The 9203-nt window shown below is 42.2% G+C and overlaps 1 protein-coding gene across 1 annotated transcript in view; it reads left to right on the top strand.

The window, feature by feature from the left end:
* coro7 (coronin 7) overlaps positions 1-9203 on the top strand; it is a 114370-nt gene that overhangs the window by 84726 nt on the left and 20441 nt on the right. The gene's annotated exons all lie outside the window — the stretch shown is intronic.

Here is a 9203-nt window from a genome sequence, read left to right as displayed (position 1 = left end):
CATTTGCATGATTATTCCCTATTTACTAATAGCTCTGCTTTGAATTGACATTTTACTCAGTTCCTCTGTAAAAAAAACAATAAAAACAACAACAAAAAAAAACAACAACAACTACATAATGATGATAATAAAAAAGAAAAAAAAGGAAAGAAAGGGTCTTCAGGCTTCAGTATTGTGTTGACAGACACTTCCTCAGGGCCAATGTTGAGACCAGATTCAACAAGCTGGTTATAAAAACCCGTTTTAACAGTGTTGTAAAAAGTCACACTTGAGTTAAAGTAAAGATATCATGTTAGAATATCACTTTGGTTGAGGTGGACTATGTAGTTTTGGGGAGGAAATTTTAAGCTGAACTGATCAACTGATTTTCATCATGTCTACTAAATAAACAAATTCTCTTCATTTTCATGACCGAACAAACAAATCGAGCTTAAAGGACAACACAATTTCGTACTGTTTTCTCTGTTTATACGTGGCGGACCCTGCCACCCCTCTAGCTCCAAACAGTGTTCTTCTGGGAATAAAGTGAGAACAGCTTGTTTATTCAGTTATGGCAATTTCTGAGTTTGTGTTATACTGTAAATATTAAGATTAAAAGTTTGAATTTCTTCTCCGAAACTACATAGTTCCCCTTCAACGTTTGAGGTACCATACAAATTGACCTGAAAAGTCTGTGATATCACATGTACCAAAGTATCAAAATAGTAACTTAAGTTATCAGACAAATCTAGTTGAGTACAAAGTACAGTATGTGCCACCAACATGGAGTGGAGTGGAGGAATAGAGTAGCAGAAAGTATTACAAGTACCTCAAAGCTGTACAGTGGCTATAAATTAAAATACCTGATCTAGTGAACTTTTGTAGTTATCTTATATTTCTGATAAATGAAGAAATAGACTCAAAGAAAGCTGTTAACTTCGTTTATGTCGATATATATCAATCCGTCTTTTGACATTTGAGGGACCTGTCGTTTGCCTCCTCGGTGTCGGTGCGTTGTACATTCGCACGGATGGTCTCTTCATTCGCAGAGCCATCTCCAAGCCGAGAAGGCGATTGAATACAAACTACCCGTCGGCAGCTGGCTATTTCAATGTCAGCTGGTCCCAACAAGGTACAGTAAGGTGATAGCTGTCAGGAACTGTGGCACCTCTGATGTGAACTTTTAGCCACCTGTGTACACTGCTCTGATATCTGTATCGGTTGGACCCCTGCAGAAGCTTCTGTTCTCTCCATGTTGTAAAAAAAAAAATAGAAACCAGGCCAACTTTCTCTCTTTGTGTTGATGTCACTCTCCCTCGTCCTGAAGGGAAAAGGTTCAACAAACAGATGTCATTCTGGCCGCCTCGAGGCCGTCGCACATGTCTCCTGAATCCGCCCACATCCTTAACGTCCTCTGGACAAAGTGACGTTTGGGTTCCACTTGTCGAGCCACGCTTATGTGTTTTGTTCAGTTTACCTTCTGATAGCAGTCTCCACGCAGTCTGTGGCTCACCTCTGTCTCCTGCTCCTTCTCCGTTTGCTTCTACTGTAGGAGTTATTGCTTGCAACCTCACACACACACACACACACACACACACACACACACACACACACATGCACGGTGCCATCTGCAAGGCATTACAGTAAATTGTAGGAATAGAGAAATGATTTCACGCATGTCCCGCAGGGTCCAGATTTGGCTCCTCAGTCGTAGCCACAACTGAGTTTCTTACATGCTCAGGAGAAATAAAGGAAAACGGGTGAGAAATAAATCTTTTACTTTATCACAAAATCAGTGCTTGTGCTCCGTCTATCCATGTTTCTCCCGCTCAATTACTCACCGACATTCTACCTAAATAAACACAAACCTCTGCGTTCCAACCTGCACCCACAAGGGCTGAGGTTATCCAGGTAACACTGCAAGCGAGTTATTTATCTAAGTCACTCAGTTTGTGTGTGTTGGCTGGGGAGGTAGGCCAGCGTCTCGAGAGCTCAGGTACTCAAAGACTCACCTTCAGACCAGCGACTGTCTGCAGAAGCTCATTTGTTGCTTGAGTTTTGCAGCCAACTGCAGAGCAAACTTGTCAGCATGTGAGCACAGCATGAGCTGGCCGTCAGATTTAAATAAATAGGTAAAATAGGTAATTGCAGTGCAAAATACAGTGTTGCAATGCCATTTTGCAAAATAAAGCAGAATAACCTACTCGGATATATTTTCTGATGTCATGAGAAGATTCAGGTAACTAGTTACTAAAGTTCCACATAAATGTAGTGGAGTAAAAGTGCAATATTTGGCTCCGGCAGTAGTGGAGTGGAAGTATAAAGTAGCACAAAATGGAAATATTCTAGCAAAATAAAAGTACCTCAAAACTTTTCTAAAGTAAAGTTTTTGTCAGTAAATGTACTTAGTTAGATTACACCTCTGCCTTTGAATTAAAATGCATGATCTAGTACATAGGCATGTAAACATGCTTGGAAAAAAAAATATATTTTTTGTATTTTTGTCCCTGTTGCAATGGTTTAAATGTTACTGAAATTAAAACATGATTATCAGAATCTGCCTTGTTTGATTATAGAATACTTACTTCCCCTCAAAATATTAAAACCCTCAATTTCACAGACACAATACAGAGGACATGACCTGTGTGTCCTTCGTGATATGAAGCTCGGTGGTGTCATTATTTAATCAAATTTGAATCCCTCATAAACAAGCGGTCCCTGAGAACATGTCTACATTTCTGTTCAAAATGTATTATAAAGTTGAACTTGTAATGAATTAAACTTCTGAGTGAAAGAACTTATTCTCTTGTCGTCTGTAGACTGAAATATTTGTACACTACAGGATGGTCGTAACCGTTTGGTCAGTGGTGTAAATCACAGTCCAGCAGACTGACTGTGTGTGCCGTCAGCACGTTGGGCTCCTAATCGCCCTGGCCCCATAAAAGATGGCGAGGCGGCACACAGCTCACTCCGTAACACTGCCCAGGGGAACCAGTAAAACACTGGTTTGCTGCTGAGCCAACCACAGCCTGCTAACAGTTTAAAGCCTGGCGCGCGTCGCCACACAGCAAAAAAGCAATTTCTTAGAGAGTGACAGTGATTTTTTTCCTCTTGTCATTTTGTACCTTTTCCACACTCTGGCGCTTACCTTGTGCTCTCAACGTTTCTCCTGTTTTATTTCCTTCTCTTGTGCTATTTTATTATGTGTGCGCACAAGCTCATGCTTATGGCTTTTGTCAACCAGCAGACTTTCATCACTCCGTCTTTTCTCCACCCTCGTTAGGGCCCTAATCCCCTTTGTTTTTGGCAGTTTCACTGTCTCGCGCATTTTCTTCATCCTTTCTGACTTCATGAGTAATTTTCCTGCCTCCGTGATTTATGGTGACTTTTATAATGTGGCGTAACTCTATTTCCAGTTCCGCTTTGCCTGACATTTATGGATCTTGTCCGCATCATTGTATACCCACATGGGGAGAGAGACGCACTTGTATTTGCAGCTGACAAAAGCACTGATGGATTGGTTTTTATCTCTCGTCCGCAGAGGGTTAAAGAGTTTATCAGAAAGGCTAAACTGACTTTAAACAGACTAAAATGTCTTTGTTCTTCCTCCTCAAGATGTTTACACAAGCTAGGTTGCCAAATAAATGTACTGGAGGTTTTAAATCGAATTTTGAGAAAATCACCAGAAGAAATTGCAAATTGATGCTCATTCTCAACACATCAATGAATCAGTGAAATCAGTGAAAAACACTGTAGGAAACACCACGGAAATACGGCATTTATGTTTGTTTCATGTATTAAATTGAAGAATATTACATGCACATAAAAATAGTTTGATTCAAACTCACAGACTGTTTGGCGTGTTTATTCATACATCTTTAAGTGGTGGAACCAAAGGCGTTCTAAGAGAGGAGACTAACTTGATTAGAAAAGTCTGTAATGCCAGAGATGGTGGTTGTCTGACACACATTTCGCCTTTTCCCTTCAAAAAGCCAATCGCCTGTTTTATCACAGGGTTGTAAAAGTTGTAGGCGTTGTGAATGTGTGTGCATGTGTAGTCTGAAAAATAACCTGCGGGGGAAAAACAGCCATTCAAACCTTATTCTGGGGTGAACGGACTGGTGAGCCTTGATGTGACCACTGAAAGTGAAATCATGGCTTTAGATAGAGGTCTGGTCTTGATAGCTCCCAAATAACCGCCCAAGGGTTTTGCCAAGATGGCCTGGGAGTAGTAAGACTCGCCTAAAAGAACTTTGGTAGAACCTTGGTATCAATAAAGGACTAGTGCGTGGGATTTAATGGCATCAAGCAGCATGTTAACAAATGGCGCGCTTATAAACGCTTGGACAACGGTTTGTCCATTCTGGGCTGCTGTAGAAACCATATCACCAGTTACATTTATACATTAGATCAGTCAGAGAGTTTTCTTCTAACAGTGACAGTTTGGTTTGTTTTGTATGTATGTCACAGAACGAACACAGACCACCATGAAGACACAATTATACTCTTACTACACAGTCTTTCCCTCCCTGACCCTGTCTGTAGATCTTTTCAGGAACACAAGCATGATTTTGGTTTGAGGTGTGCGTGTTTTGTTGTTCACAACATGCTTGTGGGTTTTCCTTTTTTTTTTTTTACGTTATAAGAAGTATCAACTGGTGAGTTCTGCAGACAGCAAACAGAGAACGAGTGCCTGCAGGAGAGATCATAAAATAGTCAGAGAATGAGACCAAGTCTCGGAGGATAGTTTACCACAAAATGACATTTCATTTATTCACTTAGTCCCCACATTTGTCAGTAGAAACAACAAACATGCCTTCTTTTTAAAGAAATTGAAGGTGGCAGGATGTTTTCAGAAAACGGCTTGAGCAGCCCATTTTGTAGCAGAACAAGGCTATTTTTTACCTAAAATATTTGTCGCACTGTGCATATTTATCCTCAGTGACAAAGCTGTGGTGGAATAGAAGAAGACCAGTTGCTGCTGCAGGATTCAAAGTTGAGCTCAATTGGGAAATTTTTATTTTTTTTGCCTTTTTCTGGAAGCATTAAACGTTATCCAGGCTTGGAAAGAACAAAACTCTATTGGAAGATTTTTAATTTGTTAGCAGGCTGCTCCTTTAATGCTAATCAACCACACAAGTGTTGTAGGAATGTACAGCGTTAGACATATTTTGCAATATTCAGCATAATTAGTGAGCACAAACACAGAAGAAGAAGGGCGGGAGCGGTTTTGGGAATCATGCGCGGCTTTCCCATTAGAACAGCCTGGGAATAATCGTCCTGGCTTATTTTCCGTCCTGACTCAAACCCAGCTCATTATTCCCCTCAGCCTCTCTCCGTCCTTTAGAGGCTGAGGTTAGAGCGTGGTCTTTGTTAGCGTTTAGTATATCTGCATATGTATTGGCATCTTCGTTCATGTGTGTTTTTGTGCAGATGCATGCCATCCCCCCGCCGTCCACCGACTACACGTCTTCCCGTCACACGTAAATGTGCTCTGACGGCAATATGTGTGGGCCGCCGTGAGACAGGACCGGGGCCCTCCTCGCGGTGGCCTTTCTTCAAAACATCCGTGGGAAGGAGCGCTGAAGAGAAGGAACCTGGGAAGGGAGAGGGGAGAAGCTAGGGGAACATCCATGGTTAGTTAGCTGTGGGAACCTGGAGGTGATGGAGAAATATGGCCGCCAGAGAGGCGAATAATGAGTGTACTCAAAGCAGAAGTTGTCACAGTTTGTGTGAGAGCAAACACATAATGCTGCCATCAAATACACTGGATCAGATAAAAGTGAAGTGTTGACTCTTCCCACCTGTCCTCTCTTGCCAGCTTTGTCTATTATCTGCATCTCATAAAGCTGTCGTCTGAAGAGGAACCTTTCCTATATAACACTATCAAAACCACATGCGCGTTTATTATCGCGTTCACCTCCTGTGGTTCATCTTTGGTTAAACACACATCGTGTCTCTGAATCAAAACACAACAAAAGACACTAATGGCAGAGGGATCATCAGATTTATTCTCTTGAGGAAACTGTTTGTCAGTGACTCTGATTTTTAGCAGAACTATTCCCTATTGCAATTCCAATGAAATTTGCTCACCTGGCACATACGCCCAAAAATTTCCAGCTTCTGGGTTTATTTCCTGGTTATGCACATGAGCCAAAAAATAGAAGGAAGGATCATTGCTTTGGTGCCAGACTGTGGGTGCCAGCTGTATTGAAGTCTTTGGGAGATGCATGGAGGAATGCACTGAAACCCAACATTTCTATGTCGTATGACCTCTGATGAAGAAACGCCTCCAGGAAATGAAAGAACAAACTGTAAATCCCCTCGATTTAATTTACTCGATTTTCCCATTATAATTGCTGGCAAAACTGAAAGCAAGGCTGAGCAGCAACCCATATCCAGGTCTAAATACATTTCTGACACATCATCTAATCCCTGGATGATGGAAGTCAAAGCGACCCTGGAAGTTATAGCGACCAGCGCCCAAACGAAATGCACCATTACCTTGAGTACAATTTCTCTGGGTTTGAACGTTATTGGAAACATTTGGGATGATGAAAGTACATAACGCATCAAAACATACTGTCTAACAAAGAGTCGGTTGTTTAATGCAGAAATGAATACTACATCTTCTATATGTCTTAAATTGGAGCCAAAATGGCTCATGAGGGAATATATGTCACAAACTGAGCTTCAGTTTTAGGGTGAAGAGGGCTTCAGGGGTGCTCACCCAAAATATCTTTTTGCCCTTTCTCACCGTTTGTCAGTCCGAGGGAGTGCAAGACAGGCTGCAGTAATAAAGCTCGCTTTGGGAAACACAGACAGGATGTCATAATTTGAAGCATGTCTGGCTCCTGTTTGTCGCTTTGTTTATCGGTTTGTTATTGTGCTTTTTTTTTTAATGATAATTATAATTTTCCCCCTGTGGACCCTCGCATGGCATTTGGGCCTCATTGGAACAAGCCGATGCGAGCTGGTTATGTCAGTGAACGACATGAAAAGGACCTCAAGAATCTGTGCGCCGAGGGTTTTAATGATTGCAGGAGTTTGTTTCACGCAGAGGCGGGCGAGACAGGGAACACAAAGAGGTCAGACCGTAGTTCATTTTGAGGTTTACTAGTCTGTTGACTCTGCGCACGCTTGCACTTCTCATTAAGGAGAGAGCAGGAGACAGACAGCACAGCTGGGCCGTGCATGCCTCAGAGCTGGACAAGCCATTAGTGCACGTTTTATTGTTGGAGGGATGAAAAATCCATCATGAAAACAATCCCGGCTTTACCAACTTATTTTATCGAGCTGATTGAGAACATGTTTCCCTTGGTAACTGTGTGATTTGTAATTTTCATAGCCGTTTAGCCTTCAAAGTCTTTAAAAGTGGACTCATGTGGGTGCTGTGTCAGCTGTGGTCGCCTGTATTTCGCGTAGAGAGCGGTGACGGCTGGTTTATCGGTTCTCCCTCGAAGTAAAAGTGAGGGGTTTCTGCTTATCACTGGTGGTCTGATAAGAGTGATAGAGGAGGAGAGAGTGCAGAGAGGGCCTGAAGGAGAAAGGGTGGGATCCAAGGGGAGAGGTTGGGTTGGGGGGGCAGTGCATGGTGACCTCCCCATCCCCCGTTTACTAAGGGGGGGTCACCGAGAAGTGGCATTTTCCCATGATCATCATTATCCAGGAGGAGACAGGGTGTGATTTATTCTGACTTTTTAAAGAATTTTTTTTTTCTGTTTTGCTCATTTTTCTCTCTTTAGTTTTGTGTCTCTGCTTTTTTTTTTCATCAATATTAATCTCCCCATCTGCGTTTTAGTGTGTTTGGGTGCTTATTGTTACGTCCCTTGGATGTTTGCCCTTCACTGTGCAGAATGACGCACGTGCAGAGTTCAACGCTAGACAACTGTTTTTACATTCATCTATGAGGGGATCATTTAAGAGTACGTTTTACGAATCATGGTGTCCTCGGCAACAATCTAATCATCCCAGTCAGGCTAGAATGATACTTCTGCGAAGATACACATAATCGTCTTGATGGACATTTACAGGGACACGTGTAAGGGAAGGTCACAGAGGTCAGCAGAAGTGTCTCAACAATGCATCATGCAGACCTGCATGTAGAGTGGGTTGATTGAAAAGCACATACCAAAAGTAATCAGAGTATTTACCCCAACCCTCTCTTCTACATCCTTCTTCCCCACCCCTCTCCCTTCATGTCGTACCTTCCCTGGTGTGCTCCTTCCTTCCTTCACCTCTCAGTGTTTCTCTCGCTCTGCACTCTGGTATGTCAGGTATTGAGTAACAGCAGCGTGCCTGTGGTTTAGTGCGGGAAGCAAAGTGACTGCAGCTTAGTTACAGTATGTTCACTATGGCTGCACTGCTCTATTAGTTGTGACAGAAACTCTATCAGTGGATTGAGATCAACTATGTGGCACAGGTTACATCAGGTCAGGCCTGGTGCAAACAGACGTGTAATTTACATATTTTGATTAAATAGTTCAAGGCCTGTCTACAGTATAATAATATGTATTGTGTACAAGCACATGCAAATCTTTAGATCGCTTTTTTACTCATTGTGTGTTTATTGTTTTCATCACTGCTTTAATTTGTAACAATTTTTTTTCTATTTAGTGTAGAATTCATGCTTATAAATAGTTTTTTCAGAGAAAAGATTGAGATTTCCACTCCTCTGACTCACAGTCAGTCAGATCCAATTCCAAACCAAAGCCTACTGCCGGACAGAAAGCTCCAGTCAGTCCCCCCTGCGGCCTTATCAGCCTGTTGGTCATATGATAGGAGCATGCTGTCCTGTGTGGAGGCACCCGTGGCAAAAAAACAAACCCAAAAATAGTAGTTCTATTGAAAAAATGCATAAAATTATACATAAAACTATACTGCAAAGCTCTATTATATCTCCCTTGTTGCCCATCGTGCAAACCTTGCGGTATTGCCAGACTGTTGTGGCACTATTCCTGCAATCATTTAGGATTTTTTGGGGGGAGAATTCTGTCTCTCTTTTGCCAAACAATCACTGGGTAGTCTGGCTCTAAAGTGACCTGCGTGGTTAAAAACAAACACACCGGTACTGGTGCACACAGATTCCGTATGCTCTGACACGCAGTGCAGCTGATAACTTGAGAAGATGGATGGGGAGGCCTTGACGTGGTCGAGAGGTCAAATAGAAGTTGATTGAATGAAAAGGAAGAGTAGTGGAGAGCATCTTGGGTCGACTTGCTTTA

The sequence above is a fragment of the Sparus aurata genome, chromosome 23 (assembly GCF_900880675.1).
Source record: "Sparus aurata chromosome 23, fSpaAur1.1, whole genome shotgun sequence".
In the NCBI taxonomy this organism is placed as follows: Eukaryota; Metazoa; Chordata; class Actinopteri; order Spariformes; family Sparidae; genus Sparus; species Sparus aurata.
The sequence above is the reverse complement of the archived record's forward strand: the minus strand, read 5'-3'. Positions and strand labels throughout refer to the sequence as shown.